Raw genomic sequence first — 19,737 nt, 5'->3', positions numbered from 1 at the left:
CTAGAATACCACTGTGCCTGTATTTACTGTACTGTATTGGATTGTTTCCACTTGTATTGTGTTGCACCCTGGTCTGGTCCTGGTCCTGGAGGAATGTTGTTTTGATTCAGTATGAACTTGTACATAGTTGAAATGACAATAAAGCCACTTGAACGTAAACGTGAACTTGAATGTTGTTGTATAAATACAAGTTTGTATCCTAGAGGATTCAAACCTCTCATTTCTCGCTAATAAATATCCACAAAGAACGATTAAATTATAATATTAGAATGATTTTAAGCTCTTGTGGGTGGTACCATATAAAACAAGTGAATCAAGTTCATATCCAGTTCTCTTCAATAGTTCAGGCTGGGAGAGGACAGAGCTTTATGGAACACAAAACAAGCCTGAATGCTGAACATTGTTCACGACAGAGAGGTTTTCAAGTTCTTCGGCATGCCAAAGGCTTTAATGTTGCCTCGTTAAACCCTGTTAATTGAAAGAGAAGTCAGACGTCATTAAAAGATGCACAAAGAGATGAAGCTGTTTAGTCCTCCCTGTGAACCTGAATAGCGAGTGGGTAGGGCGATGGAGCAGGTCTCCGCCTGCACATACCTGATCATATTAGTCTTGGAAAGTTATTGTGCGTGAAGTTGTCCTTCTCGTTTCTGGTTACGTTCTGACACGCTAGTCTTTTTTTTTCATGTCATAAAAAAGGACGGACGAAGGAGTCTGACGGAGGGGAAACAAATGATGTCATGCAGCAGGATTTGGATACGTTTATGTCAGGTTTCAATAGAAGTTAATTGCTCATGGAACTGAATTGTGAAGATTAAGGAGGTTGTAAAGGGAGTATGAGTTATTTTTAGGGGCATACATTCATCGGTTGTATCTTAATATAGGCTGGTATTTGGGATGTTCCTATGTGAAATACATATTTTGGAATCTTAAAAAAACTAAGAGATCTTGAAATGCTTTAAGTCATACTGGAAGGTGTAAAATATTCATGGCTGGTCAAATTTAATGCATAAAACTGGTATAACAGTAACAAGTCAAACTGTTAAACAATTCACATATATATTTTTGAATTTATTAGTATTTTTACTATAATGACAGCATGCACTGGAGCTGGCATGGACCCTGCAGGTCTGTGTAAAATCTAGTGATCCATGTTCTCCCAGCATGATTTCCCAATATTCCAAAGAGCAGCTCATGATGTTACTGAACACTTGGTTTTCTCTCTCTTCAGCTGCCCCACATAAATGTTCAATGGGGTTTTGGTCAGATGACTGTGGGAAACATTCATGACAGTCAGCGCTCTTTGATCTTTAGTCTTCTGATTGTTGTTTCAAAGCTTTGAGATGTTTTGGGTCACTATCCTGCTGCATGTAGTACAGCATGTATTTGAAGAATGGAGTGGTACTTCTCCTTTGTCAGGGTGTAGTCGATTCTGTTCAGGTACCCCACTCTAGAGCAGACACAACACCCCTAGACGTGAATATTCCCACCACCATGCTTCAGTATAGTTTTAATACACTATCTCTCTGGTTCAATCAATCTCTCTGGTTCCTCTCCTTACATAACAGTCATCTATCACTAACAATAACATAGCTGTCTATCATAACTGTCATATATCACTAAGCAATAACGTAATTATCTATCATAACAGTCATCTATCACTAAGCAATAACGTAATTATCTATTATACTGTATTTTGTTATAATTGGAGCAGCTTGCTCTAAACTCAGCACATTCTGTATCTGAGCAGACGTTGCTGTTATGAGATGGTTTTCCAATGGTGTGGTCACTTTTGGTCTACCTGATTGTGTAAACATTGTTAACTTTTGTAAAAATTATATAAATTGATAAATTAAAGAGATATCAATATATATAACACCAGAGCTGGGATCTCAAATACATCGTATCGAGTCTTAGCTCTGCCTGCCGACTGGGCTGAGCAGCCACATGAACAACGATTGGCCTGTTGTGCAGATGGGGTCTCTCTCATAACTAATGCAATTACGACCCCTGCTGGCTGATTGATGGCGCCTGCACAGAGACGGGAAAAAGAGTGCGGATCAGGGTGTGTCTCTCCGTACACAGGGCTGATCCGCACTGCACTCGTCAAAGTGTAGGTGACAAAATGCATACGGCTGCTGCCCACGTGTCAGAGGGGGCGTGGGTTAGCTTTGTTGTCCTCAATCAGAGCAGGGATCGGCATTGGTGGAGAGGAAGCATGACGCAATCGGGCAATTGGACGCGCTAAAAGGCAGAAAAAGGGGAGAAAATGCATAAAGAAAATATAAATATAGAGAGATAACAATATAAGATTTGGTTTGGGAAAAGCCCTTTTCTGTTTGTGCAACCAAAACATGGTTTGCAGGTCTGGTGAGGAGAACCTGTCTAAACCCTATTAAACATCTTTGGGTTGCATTGGAACACTGACTATAAATCCTGCACTGACCATGTGCATCTTTTTATGGTCGCAGTTTACCATCTTATCATGACTATGTCCAGTATGATAATGCTCAATTTCACAAAGCATCTTACACTACTGTAGTTTAATGATCATGACTATGGGTTAGGTGTATTTTAGTGGCCTCTCCAGGCATCAGATTTGAATAAAACAGAGCACCTGCATCAATTAGGTCATGTAATCTTGTCAACATGGACCGACATATGAAAGGAATGTTTGTAACACAAGGATTGATCATAACCAGAATTAGTATGTTGTGTCTGATAAAGAGACCAGTGAGTGTATATTGCAGTAACATAATTGTGCTGGTGTAATAAAATATTCACCTCCTTTATCATTTCCAAGGTATTGCATGTTGCACTGAATAATCAAAATGGCATTTTTGTTTGGCATGTTGTTCATCTTATGGTGCAAAAACTACATTTCTGGGAAGACATTACCCTGAATCCAGCCTATAATAATATTACATTACAAAAAGACTTGTAATTCCAGTTCCACGGATCATACTCTATTCAAAATAGTGTAGATTTACTTAGATAACACAACCAGAGCTAAGAGGAATGTAAAACATTTGCTTTGAAACTGGGGTTGGTCATCAGAACTGGTCAATGATTAACAGTAAACACATACACACACCTAGCAGCACGGCCAGCACAGGCTATTTTTAAGTACTGTGACTCTCCTGGATTAAATCTTTCCTAACGGATACACAGACACTTAGAGCTCATGCAAAACCAGACCGGTGAAAATGACGCAGTTTCTTCACGATCATCCTGCTGTGAACATCAGTGTACTGTCAGAACTGATATCACTAATGCGCATGTGATGGAAAACACACTGACACACTGAAACATGTCTGTACGTCTCTAAGTGCTGTTGGATGGGGCTGCAAATTTATTGAAAATTAAACATAGGCACATTATTAATTATTAATTTACAATTACGGCATTTAGCAGACACTTTTATCCAAAGCAACTTACAGTACTGTGACAGTATATTGTCTAAGCAATCAAGGGTTAAGGGCCTTGCTCAAGGGCCCAACAGTGGCAAACACTGGTGCATCACATTACTACCACTACTATGAAAATAATGATGATGATGATAATATTTGGACAGTTAGGGTTAAACACTGGGGAAGGTGGACCCACCCTGACCATGATAAAGCAGTGGTAAACAACAAAAAAGAATTTTACATTTGCAGAATTTAACAGATGCTTTTATCCAATATTTCAAGCAATTGAGGGTTAATGGCCTCGCTCAGGGGTCCAACAGTGGCAACTTAGCAACGGTGGGACTTGAACCATCAACCTTCTGATTGCTAGTCCAGTACCTTAACCACTGAGCTACCCTGAAACAAAATGAAATGTTACTGAACACCGGTAGGATGACCTAAAGTGTCAGTTGTGAGCAAGAGCTCTTTTTAAACAAATTTTAAACAAAAAATTCCCTCCTACACACTCCAAAATTCTGGTTCATATTTTAACAAAAAAGTGGAGAAAGGACTTCATATCAATTTCATATCACAAATGATTTCAGAACGGGCTGTAAAAGAAGCTCACAGCCTGGTGTTTACATACTTTTGGCTATTTAGTGTGTCTGATAGTTTTGGGAATGCAGCTGTATGTGTCCGGGACTTTTTTGTTCCAGAAATGTTTAAGAATTTAAGTTAATTGAGGATTTATTAATAAAAATACAAGAAGTACAGTAAATATTCGGGACTTGGGTTCGAGTCCCTTTGCTCTTTCTTCAACAGTCATCGACAAGCTTATGTCACAACTCTGGCTCTAACAGGCATAGACATTTTATGCAGTCTACATATTTTTGGCAGAGTTGAGGTTAGGTCATTCCAGAAGCCAAATTTTAACCTGATTTAGCCTTTCAAAACAGGTCTATTGTGCTTTTGGCAACTTTGTCCTGCTGGAAGATTCAACTGTGCTCCAGAAATCTTTGTTCTTTATTATTCTGTCCACGTTCTGCTACACACATGATTCATTTACGGTAAAATAGTTCCAGAACACGATTCTTGTTGGGCTTGAATGACTCAACTGGGCCGGATAACTTGATCTGTGTCGTATATAATCAAAAACACCTTCTCCAGGGGGCTTTTTTCTTTATTTAAGTGATCAAAAACAAGTTTCTATGGAATTCTTTCCTCTGTTGTGTTCCAAACATGTGGATGTGGATGTAAATCTTGTGTACTGTACAAATCCATGGAGCTTTTATAACCAAAAAAAGCTAAAATTCAATTGCCAAAATTGTGAAAGGTTATTTTAAATAATACATTTTAAAATGAAGCTAATTATCATTATTATTATCATTATTGGGGCACTCAGGTGGTGCAGTAGTACAATATATGAGCCCATGACCACTGAGATCCGGTGTTTGAATCCCAGCACTGCTACACAGACCCAATTGACTATGTCTGAGAGGGGGTAGCCGGACAGTCCAGCCATTGGTAGGTGCATTTGTCAGTGCACTCTCAGTCCTGGTACCAAGCCTGAATATAATAACAAGGGAAAAGCCATCCAGCTTCAGCACAGTACAAAAACGAAAGTAGTGTGGGTGCTGCACATCTCCAGGCTGGCCTAAAACAGGGTTCAAGAGGCCTCCAAGAGTTTGATTTGTTCTGTAAAAATCTTTTCTAAAGGATTTCCTCCCACCTCCCAAAAGGGTGCAGAAAGGATCTGACCGGTGTGGGTTAGTAAATGGGTATGTGGTGAACTGCGATGGACTGGCATCCTGTATAATGTTGTGGCCAGTGTTCACTGGTATGTTCTTGCAATCCTACGGCAGTTCAGTTAGCAATTGGTTGGTCAAAATGTCCAAGATGTCAAAGTGTAAAGCAGCTAAAAACACGACTCGGATAACTGCATTTGGAAAACTCCCAACCAATTCTGTGGATGCAGACGGGGGAGTGTCAAAACGAGTTACCTAAGGGAACAGCCCAGCCCTTGGGAGGTGCACCTGTCAGTGCGCTGTCAGTGCCAGTCTCAAACTCCCAAATACAAAAAGGAGGCTGTGCCAGTAAGGGCATCCGGGGTAAAAATGGTGCCATGCCAAGTCTGGTATGCAGACCACATTCGCTCTGGTGACCCCTATATACAGGAGCATATCGGGGTCAAATTGTTGGCTTATTATTGGCAATGTTGAAAATATAATAATTATTTTGGTGATTATAATTGTAATTTACAATATATATATAATACACCGATCAGCCATAAAATTAAAACCACCTCCTTGTTTCTACACTCACTGTCCATTTTATCAGCTCCACTTACCAAAAAGAAGCACTTTGTAGTTCTACAATTACTGACTGTAGTCCATCTGTTTCTCTGCATGCTTTGTTTGCCCCCTTTCATGCTGTTCTTCAATGGTCAGGACCACCACAGGACCACCACAGAGCAGGTATTATTTAGGTAGTTGATCATTCTCAGCACTGCAGTGACACTGACATGGTGGTGGTGTGTTAGTGTGTGTTGTGCTGGTATGAGTGGATCAGACACAGCAGCGCTGCTGGACTTTTTAAATACTGTGTCCACTCACTGCCCACTCTATTAGACACTCCTACCTAGTTGGTTCACCTTGTAGATGTAAAGTCAGAGACGATCGCTCATCTATTGCTGCTGTTTGAGTCGGTCATCTTCTAGATCTTCATCAGTACACACTAAACCGCCCAGTCATGCGTTTTTTATAGTTACACTTGCTTGCTTGCATTGTTGAAGCAAATCATTTTTACCTTGTTTCTAACAGTTAAAACAGTATTTTCAAAGCAATGACAATCTTAAAAAAGTGATCCTTTGTTTAAAAGAAAGTCCCACCCTAAGTATCAAGTGCATTAAGTATAAATCAGATCTTTTACACCCTCACACCGCAGTGCTTTTGAAACAGAGATACATCTGGTATTCAGCCAAACAATTTCAGCTCGCAGGTATTTTGTGTTACTAACACACACACATACACAGACCAGTGTGTGTAACCTGACACCATTCCAGTCTGTTGAACAGTATCTACTCTATATTTGTTTTGAGTACAAAGTGCGAGTTTTATAACGATAACATGATAACACAGAGGTCAAGAAGACACTTAGAGTCGTCAGGAAAAAGTTCTCTAAAGTGTTGATGTTGAAGCAGAAGTGCTTACCTGTGTGGAAAGAAGCCGCTGATACTTGAGTGAAGCACCACACCTGTCCTGAGCGTCTCACCTGAGCTCACACACAGTTACACCGACTCTGCTGTGAGAGTCTGTAGAGCAACACGAAACACAAATCTCAGCAAATCTCCAGCTGATTAACCTCTGTACACTACAGTTCACCATACAGCCTGAAACAGAGCACATAAGCCCGCCCACTGCAGCTTTCAACCAATCAGAGGTGAACGGGAGGGGCCTGACGTGCACAGGTGTAGTGAACAGGTTACAGGAAAAGCTCAGGTCAGGTATTACTACAGTATAAATAAATAAACCATTGGTTTTTCTTTTAGTTCTGAGTAAAATACTGTGATTATTTGTATCTTGTTTCATTTGACTCCAAATATCTATTACTCAAAAACTCGACACATTTTTAAACTAAATTTGATGTTTTTTTCTTATTTTCATCTACCACTGGTCAGGGTCCATTCCCTTATTTATTATTATTGATTTATTAGGACTTTAGGGTCATGTTTTACACACTTTGGTTACATTCATGACAGGACAAATAATTACTGGTTACACATGATTCATCAGTTCAAGTTTTTAATATCAAACACAGTCATGGACAATTTAGTATCTCCAATTCACCTCACTTGCACAACTTTGTACTGTGGGAGGAAACCCACGCAGACACTGGGAGAACATGCAAACTCCATACAGATAGGACCCAGACTGCCCCATCTGGGAAGCGAACCCAGGACCTTCTTGCTGTGAGGCGACAGTTCTACCCACTAAGCCACTGTGCCACCCCTCCTGGTCATGGTCACAGCAGAAGCTGTTCCACCAGGAAACACTAGGCACGAGGTAGAAATACTTTGCACAGGACGCCAATCCATCGCAAAGGCTCTGCTATCCCAGACTTAGCTGATCATAACTGTTTAGATGCCCGACTGGCCTGAGGCAATGAGTTGCACAAGATTAAAACTAACTCTACAATTACAATTTATGTCAGAAAACGTGTTTTTATACACTAGTAAACTACTGTTGTCTACACAGACATGATTGGCTATGTCTAAGGGAAGCAGGAATGGCGACTCCCTGCAATAGATTACCATCCGGTTTGAGGTGTGTTACTGCATTGCACCCAGTGATTCTGAAGAAACCGGACCCTCACAAACCTGATCAGGACAAAGTGTTTGATACAAATGCAATAAAAAAGATCATGTTTTGGTTGTAATATCCTGGAACAGTGTTAACAGTAACAAAATGCAACTCAAAAAGGGTTTTATCTTTTTATTACTGGCAGTGTTAGGCACTGAACTTTGATTTGAATAACACACATTTGTGTAGATAAATAAAGGAAGTTTTGATTTCAGAAGGCTGACAAAGGCAGAATTCATGTTGTTGATATTAGCAAGGGTCAGGTATTACGCAATAACCTTTAGCAAACAGAAGAGGAAGATAAAGAAATGAGTGCATGGTCACAGTGGCATTTTAATTAGCTTTTGGTGAATAATTCCTATTTAATCATGGCATAATGTATTTATTTTTTTAAATATTTAAGTTCCTTTATCAGCTCTTTTTCCATTAAGCTAGATTTTTAAATGGTAATATTGAACTACAAATATTCAACAAAAACATAAGAACATTAGGGACACGAACATCACAGCAGTCTTGAGATTTTATTAGTTTATTCTGGGTTTTATGAGTCTTGCTTGTAAAAAAAAAAATCCATGAAGCAATTCATATTATTTATTTATTTTTTGGTGATGACATTAAATTTGTTCAGACTGTCAGATATCATTAAATGGCCTTCCCTAAACTGTTGCAAAGCAAAGTCGGAAGCATATCATTTCCTTTATGTAATTGATTTATTATACCTGTTAGCGATTGTTGTGGCTGAGATACATGAATTCAAAAATTAGAAGGGGCGTCCAAATACTTTTTTTAATAATTAGAGTTACAGTGGTACTGTCAACTGGTTCTGGGACTGGCGTTGAGTTTCAAGGTATTTTTTCCCATAAGGATTTTTGAGAAACCTGTTAATGTGTTCCATGGTCCCGTGGACTTGCATATAATTTAGACTAATATAAAATAATGGGGTTGTTTTTGACACTTATAGACTGAAAATAACACAAATATGATATAAAATCGCTGAAATAAAAAGATGGTTCTTACAATTTCTCAGAACCCCGAGCTGTAACACAAGTTTAAAAGTGAAACAGAAGGAAAATCCAGCTAAACACAGATATATGTGGAGCTTTCAGAGTGGATTCGATGGTTATTCCACACAAATGCAAATTTGTCTCATATTCACACTTTGATGACATTTTACCACACCGATCAAGCCGAGCACTGAACAAAGCGACTGTTCATTGTTAATTTAAAATTAAATAAATCAAAAAATTTAAAAAACAAACCAAACACGTTGAGTTTAAGGGAAACGTTGAGTTTAAGGGCACAAATTTCTCAACAAAGGGCAGTGAGTTTAGGGAACGTTGAGTTACAAGGTTACCACTGTATTTGAGAAAAACATATTCAAATGTTTATGTGTGTATGGATTTGTAGCAGTATGTACAGTATATAATAATCTACCATCAGGATTTAATTTTTCCTGTTTGGCCCATCGTTTACATTTTACAGCTTTATGTTTATACTACAAACTCCACTTAAAATAATGCGGTTACTTTAGAGAACATGAGGTTAATTTGACGTGACGTTGTGCGCAATCAGCTGTAGGTGTTGCTTGTTTTGGCGTGGCTTCTTGACATGTGAATGTGTTTATCTTCACACTTGGGACTAGTCTGACAAGCCGGGCCCATTGCTGCACCTTTTAACACGTTGCCCTTCCCCAGTGTATTTCCAGTCCAGAGCCTGAATTACCTGCCCTGATGTGTTACCTGCTGAGTAAGCACGTGTGCTGCACGCAAGACATCGTTTCAACGCAGGTTCACGCCTGTTATTACTGTCATGGAATTTTTATGTCTGACAGCATTCTACTCTTTATTTATTTAACTTTGCAGCAACAGTTTAGGGAAGGCCCTTTGCTTTCCCTGCATGTGCACAAAGCAAGCTCTATAAAGGCATGAAGAAAAGCTCAGTGTCCTGCACAGAGCCCTGACCTCAGCCCCACTGCTTTGGGATAAACTGGAACATCAGTCGAGGTTTTCTTGACCAGCCATACAAGTTCTCTTCTGACTTAACGGGTACAAATTCCCACAGACATAGTTTAAAGTCTTGTGAGATGCCTTCGCATAATGATCACATACAAGTCACTCTTTTATATATCATGGTCTGGTGTCCAAATACTTTTGACCATATAGTGTACACCCCTCACTCAGTCTTTTCACCTGCCAGTGGCGGAGTCTCTGAGAGAGCTGTACCAATTATTGAAAAACACGCCATGACCTCCACAAACACCTTACCCTGGTGTAGGCACCTCAACCTGACAGTAGAGGTCACACTTGTACACAGACAATAAAGCCCAGTTGCCCTTACTCCCTCAGGCACAGCCAGATATGTCTGTTTGTTTGGATGCCCAGCCAGGTCAATAGCACCAGCCGGAATTCGGATCTCGCTGAGCTCAAGATCTCAGTAGTGGTGGTGGGCTAGTGCTTTGAGTGGGTGCCCACCGTTCATATAATTTACCTGCAGCCGATTAAGTACGATTCAGATTCATGTTTACACCGGTAATTATAGTAATGTCTCTAATTTTACTTAGAGGGGTAGATGGGTAAAATCCACTTTAAATTATTTGCACATCATTCATCCTGATTCACCACTTCATTCTAGTCAAGTTTGTGCTGATCTAGAGCACTGGGCACACATCTGGAATACCCCGGTGCTCTGGACACGGCACTAATTCATTGTAGGGCCCCCACATGACCATTCACTTACTCAAGTCTAGGCTTAAGTAAGGGCAGTTGTAGCCTAGTGGTTAAGATACTGGACCAGTAATCGAAAGGTCACTGGTTCAAGCCCCACCACTGCCAGGTTGCCACTGTTGGGCCCTTGAGCAAGGCCCTTAACCCTTAATTGCTTAGACAGTATACTGTCACAGTACTGTAAGTCACTTTAGATAAAAGTGTCTGCTAAATGCTGAAAATGTAAATGTAGGTCTAGGGCAGTGGCGATTTCTCTAAGACTGCAAGGGAAGCTCAGCTTCCCCTAAAATGTCAAAAATTAAATGGTGAAATATGTACAGTTGTGTTAACATTTCATTGACTACAAATGCGTTAGAACACGTTCATCTTGAAGACGAGTTCGTTCAGAATCAGCTACTTATCACAAATCGACTCGATTTTGTTAACTTAACTCATACGTTCCCGGAGCGTCAATGCATTTACCCACAGACGCTGAGCGTCTCTTTGCTTCTATGGGGCTGCATGGGCGGGACTTCGAAACTCGCCGGTCATTAGATAAATGCCACGATTTTGTCTCGCCCCCGGACGCTGAGCGTCTCTGGGGGTGAATGGAGCTGTGGGCGGGTCTGGACGCTGAGCTTCTGCAAGATGATTGGAGGATCAGTCGAAAGGCTGAATCCCGTTTTGATTGACAGCTATCACTAGGAGCTTCAGTCCCATCGCGGATTTTGCGAGTGAAGTCGATAGACAAACTGCAACCCATTTCATGCCATTTTCTTGAAAACTAACAAAGGGGAGAATTTATACATTTATATATAAATAAATTGACAAATTTTATGATGGAAGCCGACAATGAGCTTCCCCTCTTTGAAAGACCAGCAGCCGCCACTGGTCTAGGGGCAGTTTTAGATAGCCAATACACCCTCTGCATGTTTTAGGAGTTGGGAGGAGACCTATGTGGAGAACATACAAAACTTCTCACCCATACTCAATCAGTTTTTAATTCAATAAGCTTAATTAGTATGACCATATTCGGTCAGAGTTTTGCCAGTGCTATATTGTATAACTGCATTAAATACTAAACCAAGGTAATGAACAAACCCAGGTCCAAAGTCCCAGTGTTACTGTGCACCACCCACTCAACCAGCTGCGCCACGTGCCACACATACCACACACACACACACACACCCACCCACACACACACACACACACACACACACACACACACACACACACACACACACACACACACACACACACACACACACACACACACACACAAACATACACACAGTTTCTTATTCACTTACACCTAAGAGCAATTTAGAGAAACCAATTCACCTACCAGCATGACTTTAGTAGATGAGAGGAAATCAGAGTACATGAAGGATACGTTCACACAGGGGGACACAGGGAGAACATGCCAAATCCACATGGGCACAATAGACTAAAATGCATTTATTTGTCATACTGTTTAAACAAATACACATGTACAGTGCAATGAAATTCTTTTTTTATCTCATGATAACCCAAACGTTGTGGGTTCGAAACCCGGCTTGGCTAAGCAGCCACTGTTGGGCTCTTCAGCAAAACTCTTAACTCTCATGGCTCCAGGGGCGCCGTATAATGACAAACCGTGTAACTGTAACTGTGTGTACTGTATGGTGGGAAATGTGTGATCATTTGGGGTTGAAAAAAACTCATCATGGACTCCATAAAGTATCAGGAGATTTAAATAAAACTAGATTTAGAGTTAGATCTTCCAGCAGAAGAATGATATGAAACCTACGCCTAGCACAAAACTGGTTGTTAAAATGGCTCCTTCTGTGTTTCGGTACATTCCTAGGACCTTATTAATGGCTTTTCAACAATAAAAAAATAAATAAGTTGTAGATTAGCTCTGTTAGGCTGGAAACAACAGCACTGTGTAAATATAAAGCTAAAAACAAAGACAGGAAAACATTATAGAACATTTAGTTATGCTGTGCTGTACTCGACACACGTACAGATAAGGTTCTCGTAGGCCGGTCATGATACGATAAAGATTTTGTACATTCCATGGACAGAATGACGAGGCCGATGCGATACTCATGTGAATCATGCATTCTTTTATAAGATCAGACATTCCTAAAACTCAACAGCTAAAACTGAACCCAGCCTTTATAAACAATCGCACAAATTCAACTAAATAAAACCCAACTCACACGTCAACTAAATTTACTTTGTCGTTCATTTTCACTCAGGGTGGCACATTGGTGCAGTGGGTAGCGCTGTCGCCTCATAGGCGAAAGGCCTGGGCAGAGATGGGCAAGTCACACAAACAGCGACTTCAGATTTGACTCGGACTCATGGCTCACAAAAAATGACTCGTGAACAACAAGAGTCCCTAGCGTCAGCATGTGTTAACATTAGTTATGTGTGACAATTATATCAATTATATATATATACATCTGATGCTGTTATTTGCATTTATTCAGTTTGCGTCACACAGATGATGTGTCAATAAAACGCTTGATTGGCTTTCTAACGAGTTCGTGTTTTACTTCACAACCGGGAAAAGTTTTGAGGTTTTTAATTATAAGCACATTTACAAAATAACAGATTCTATTCCTAATGGGACACGCGCTTATAAATGTGTGTGTGTGTGTGTGTGTGTGTGTGTGTGTGTGTGTGTGTTTGTCTGCACTGTGATGGACTGGCAATTCGATTACTCACATCTGGGAAGAACAGACTTCAGTTACCGTCTGCTTTTATTTGGGAGGCTGAAAGAAAACTGACGGCCATGTAGACACGGTGAGAACATGTTCAACTCAACAACAGGGAGCACAATCAAGGATCAAACCCAGAGCAATGTGGATGAGCTGCACCCACTCTACCAGCTGCTGCACTGCTGCCTTAATTTAAAAGAGATATTCTAGCTTAATCCTGAGTGCTTTATCCTGGTCAGGGTCACGGTGGGTCTGGTTTTCACTTTTAAACATAGCCAGTCATGTTTGTACGTAGACACCCAAGAGCATCACTGGGATTCAAACCCTGGAACCCTGGAAAACAACAACAAACAGAAACCTGTTGTATTAGTATTAAATATGAAAAACCTGGATGAGTGAGGATAGAGTTTATTATTATTTTAAATCAGAGTTTATGGGTCAGTGTTCTGGTCTTCATCATGACCATTCTAATTCTTTAGTTCTATGCTCTAAATGCCCCCCCCCCCCCCCCCCCATATACAGATGCCAAAATGATAAATAAACATATTCCACTTACTAGCTTTGCGTAAAGTTAAGATCTGTCAGTGATCCCATTAGTTGCTGATAAGGCAGGAATGTTTGAGAATGGACCCCCCCCCCCCCATGAATGGTACCCAGCCCGTGTTAAATATAAAAGACTTTATTATATGACATGTTGACAAAGGGTGAGGAGGCATTGCAGTAATTCTGCTCTGGTTTTAATGTCTAGTTCACAGCGTCCTCTAGAGGAAGAAATCTGAAATGCAACGCAATAAGCTGACAATATTATTAGGACCTTAATCATTTCGTTTCATGTTCAAAAGTGCAGATTAGGTATAAATACACCTGACCATGAGTCTGTTGGAGATCTCGTTTAAAAAACAAATGGTAATAAAACAGTGATGTGATCCATGTGATCTTTTCAGCTATAACAACAGCCACTTCTCTGAGAGCTTCTCACAAGATTTTGAAGTATGTCTGTGGGAATTTGTGCCTTTTTAGTCAACAGAGCATGTATATGGCTGGGTATGTTTGTTGGTTAGAAAGCAGTTCAGTGGGACTGAGGTCAGGGAACTGAGCAGGACACTTAAGTTTCTTAAACCTGAAGAACAGGAAAAGACCATCCCTAAACTGTTACTACAAAGTTGGACGCATATCATTTCTGTTATAAAAATAGATTATAAAAGATTTATACACCTGTGCTAGCACCTGCCAGCAGATTTTGAGGCTGAAACACAAACACACACACACACACACACACACACAAAACATAGCTGAGATGTTTGTGGCTATATATTTATATACACCAACCAGGCATAACATTATGACTGTGAAGTGATGATGGTTATGATGTTATGATGGTGAAGTGAATAACACTGATTATCTCTTCATCACGGCACCTGTTAATGGGGGGGATATATTAGGCAGCAAGTGAACATTTTATCCTCAAAGTTGATGTTAGAAGCAGGAATAATAGGCGTGCTTGAGGATCTGAGCGAGTTTGACAAGGGCCAAATTGTGATGGCTAGACGACTGGGTCAGAGCATCTCCAAAACTGCAGCTCTTGTGGGGTGTGTCCCGGTCTGCAGTGGTCAGTATCTGTCAAAAGTGGTCCAAGGAAGGAACAGTGGTAAACCGGCGACAGGGTCATGGGCGGCCAAGGCTCATTGATGCACATGGGGAGGGAAGGCTGGCCCGTGTGGTCCGATCCAACAGACGAGCTACTGTAGCTCAGATTGCTGAAGTTCATGCTGGTTCTGATAGAAAGGTGTCAGAATACACAGTGCAGCACAGTTTGTTGTGTATGGGGCAGCATAACTGCAGACAGTTAAGAAGGTGGTCATAATGTTATGCCTGATCGGTGTATAATATAATCTATATTAAATAAATTTCTTTATTTTATAGGTTGCAGACCTGAGATTCCCCCTGTTTTAAGAGGAACACTTTGACAAGTCATCAGTGAGGAACAGTGGTCACAAATGAAAGCTCACTCACTGGTACTGATGCCACTTTACAGATTTGTTACAGATACTCCGAGTCATACAACGTTTTGTTTTGTAACAGCCCAGCCACAAACATCTCAGCTATGTTTCGTGGTTGCCCTGGGAGCAAAACTGAAATCCATGCAGCTAAAGGGTGGGTCCACACAATGACAACATCTGTGGGACACGTGAAGGCCTGGACTATGGAGATCCCCTAAGCGTCAAGCTCCATTTCCTCTCAAACATCTGGAGAGGGTCATGGCTAAGTACTTTAAATTTTGGGTGGGAACAATTCTGCACTCGCAGCCCATCTATAAGCTGATATTTACGTGGGTAACCTTTTTGGATGTTTTTATTGGGTATGGCCACCATAGTGGTGCACTTTGTTGTTATGCATTGAAAAATACCATTTGTAAGCATCGGTGCCGTTTCAGTTCTACTGGAGGGGTGGATCACCATTGTTCCAAAAGATTCCCTGTACATATGTAGGTAGATTTTCCTTCATCTACCAAAGACATGACAGAGGGTGGACTGGCTATGATAAATTACCCCGAAATGGGGTAATTTAAGTACACATACAGTGTATCACAAAAGTGAGTACACCCCTCACATTTCTGCAAATATTTTATTATATCTTTTCATGGGACAACACTATAGAAATAAAACTTGGATATAACTTAGAGTAGTCAGTGTACAACTTGTATAGCAGTGTAGATTTACTGTCTTCTGAAAATAACTCAACACACAGCCATTAATGTCTAAATGGCTGGCAACATAAGTGAGTACACCCCACAGTGAACATGTCCAAATTGTGCCCAAAGTGTCAATATTTTGTGTGACTCCATTATTATCCAGCACTGCCTTAACCCTCCTGGGCATGGAATTCACCAGAGCTGCACAGGTTGCTACTAGAATCCTCTTCCACTCCTCCATGATGACATCACGGAGCTGGTGGATGTTAGACACCTTGAACTCCTCCACCTTCCACTTGAGGATGCGCCACAGGTGCTCAATTGGGTTTAGTCCATCACCTTTACCTTCAGCTTCCTCAGCAAGGCAGTTGTCATCTTGGAGGTTGTGTTTGGGGTCATTATCCTGTTGGAAAACTGCCATGAGGCCCAGTTTTCGAAGGGAGGGGATCATGCTCTGTTTCAGAATGTCACAGTACATGTTGGAATTCATGTTTCCCTCAATGAACTGCAGCTCCCCAGTGCCAGCAACACTCATGCAGCCCAAGACCATGATGCTACCACCACCATGCTTGACTGTAGGCAAGATACAGTTGTCTTGGTACTTCTCACCAGGGCGCCGCCACACATGCTGGACACCATCTGAGCCAAACAAGTTTATCTTGGTCTCGTCAGACCACAGGGCATTCCAGTAATCCATGTTCTTGGACTGCTTGTCTTCAGCAAACTGTTTGCGGGCTTTCTTGTGCGTCAGCTTCCTTCTGGGATGACGACCATGCAGACCGAGTTGATGCAGTGTGCGGCGTATGGTCTGAGCACTGACAGGCTGACCTCCAACGTCTTCAACCTCTGCAGCAATGCTGGCAGCACTCATGTGTCTATTTTTTAAAGCCAACCTCTGGATATGACGCCGAACACGTGGACTCAACTTCTTTGGTCGACCCTGGCGAAGCCTGTTCCGAGTGGAACCTGTCCTGGAAAACCGCTGTATGACCTTGGCCACCATGCTGTAGCTCAGTTTCAGGGTGTTAGCAATCTTCTTATAGCCCAGGCCATCTTTGTGGAGAGCAACAATTCTATTTCTCACATCCTCAGAGAGTTATTTGCCATGAGGTGCCATGTTGAATATCCAGTGGCCAGTATGAGAGAATTGTACCCAAAACACCAAATTTAACAGCCCTGCTCCCCAGTCACACCTGGGACCTTGACACATGACACCAGGGAGGGACAACGACACATTTGGGCACAATTTGGACATGTTCACTGTGGGGTGTACTCACTTATGTTGCCAGCTATTTAGACATTAATGGCTGTGTGTTGAGTTATTTTCAGAAGACAGAAAATCTACACTGCTATACAAGCTGTACACTGACTACTCTAAGTTATATCCAAGTTTCATGTCTATAGTGTTGTCCCATGAAAAGATATAATGAAATATTTGCAGAAATGTGAGGGGTGTACTCACTTTTGTGATACACTGTACATGCTCATACACTACATAGTACACGTACAGTATATACACATGCATACACAGATACATGCACTTACACACACAGCATTTAGCAGACGCTTTTATCCAAAGCGACTTACACAATGAGCAATTGAGGGTTAAGGGTCTTGCTCAGGGACCCAACAGTGGCAACTTGGTGGTGGCGGGGTTTGAACCGGCAACCTTCTGTTTACTAGTCCAGTACCTTAACCACTGAGCTATCACTGGCCCCCTACATATAAACATGCATGTAAACATGTATACTCACATATACACATGCATACACACATATACACATATACACATGCATACACACATATACACATGCATACGCACATACATACACACAAATACATAGACACATGCACACTCAAAATTACATGCACATAAACCCACATATTCATACATGCTCACATACACATAGACACATACATATACATATACAGTACATACAAATACACACACACACACACATACAAAACACACATACACACAAAGACACATGCATACACATACATAAACACACATACACATGCATACACATGCATACACAGGCACATGCACATACACATACGCACATACAGTACATTCGAATATACACTCACACATAGTATATACACATACATACTCACATATACACTAAAAGACACACATACAGACACATACACCACACTTGTACACATATTTACATGCAAACACAGACACAGACACACACACACACACACTCATAATTGTAAGTTGCTTTGGACAAAAGCTTCTACTAACTACCATCAATGTAAATGCTGTTTTAACACCTCAGATATCAGTGTTGATCTAATGATCATTAGTATTGTTACCATTGACGACAACAAGACTTCTTTTCTGAATTATTGTTATAGAGGATTGTTTGGCATCTTCACAACACTATTATTTTGCTAAGTTTGTTTTTACTTTTACTTTATACTTAAATATGCCAAGCACCCATCTGCCCCAGAGGGAAAAAAGATAATTAAAATGAATCATAAATGATTTGATTAAAGCCACAGCTAAGTCGCTCCACTATTTCAGCCCTGTAAGTAGCAATACGATGATTTTTTTTAAGATGAAATGAGAACAACTGGTCTGGACCCAGCTGGAGAACATACTGTTCCGTTCATTGCTGTGAACAACACATAAAGGTGTGGCTCTACACTCTAAAACCACATTGAACCAAAATCATCAGGCTTTTATTATGTTAGCTCTCGTTACTACGATAACAGACCAAAACAGAATTGATGAATTTTATCTTAAGTGCACAAGCACAATATTGTTCAAGTTTTTAATATCTGATCCTTAAACCCCAGTGAATACAACTCTAATTCTATGTATTACTTATTGTAAATAATTTCATTACATAATAAATGAAGGTATGAATGATTTCTTTCGACTGCTCTCCTTAGGGCTCGCCTGAGCTGATTGTTCATCCACATCCACAGTTTTTACCCTTCCTAATGCATCCCTCCTATCAATCAGGGCTTGGGACCTGCACAAATAGTGCACTTATATGATTTGTGTCCCCCTAATGGCTAGGTACACTTACCACCATGCGTCTCCTGGATTTGTGAGCCCAGCTTTAAATTTAAACCACAGGGACTCAGGGGTCAGCTCACAATTATCGGAACCTTAAATTTACTAAATCTTCATCTTTATCAAAAAAGACTGCTTAGGGGTCAAGGTATGTGTACTTTACATCAATTTGTGTTGTAATTGAATGTCATGATTCCTTCAAATGTTCTGTCTTCAACGATTGGGTCACATACATTTTGAAAATTGCAAATTGCAGCATTTTGCTGACCGGTCAAAAAAGCTGCATGGGGGGAGACCATGTTCCTGACAGTTTCAGGTCCATAACTTTCTGGTGCAAGGTGTCATGGAGTGTGTCTCTGAGAATTTGCACCCATTTAAGTCAGTTAATATTGAGGTTAGGTACTAAAGTCAATCAAGTTCCAATTCATCCAAAAGGGGTTCAGGTCAGGGAGCTGTGTAGGCCAACAGAGTTTCTCCACATCAATTCATGTCCATATGGACGTCCACCTCTGGCTGCACGTACACTTGAGTAGAAATATTTCACTCACCACCTCTGATTCCCAGAGGTTCCCATATTACAGTAAATGCAAGTTCCCAACATACCTTTGGGTTCCTCCCACGCTCTGGCTTTCCTGGGTCTGGTGGTTCCTCTTCATATTTCTTAGGTGTGATCATCTCAAACCTGGATTACGAATCGCTGATGTGACTGAACAACCTGCATGAGTGTGATCGTTTCGAAATAAGCGACTGACTAAGCTTAAGAAAAATGTTAAGATTAGTAGTAGTACTGCTAAAGATAACATGCCAAAAGTATTTGGACACCCTTCTTAATGATCAGGTGTTTCAGCCACACTCACTTC

The sequence above is a fragment of the Trichomycterus rosablanca genome, chromosome 19 (genome assembly GCF_030014385.1).
Source record: "Trichomycterus rosablanca isolate fTriRos1 chromosome 19, fTriRos1.hap1, whole genome shotgun sequence".
NCBI lineage: Eukaryota > Metazoa > Chordata > Actinopteri > Siluriformes > Trichomycteridae > Trichomycterus > Trichomycterus rosablanca.
Note: the sequence above shows the minus strand (reverse complement) of the source record.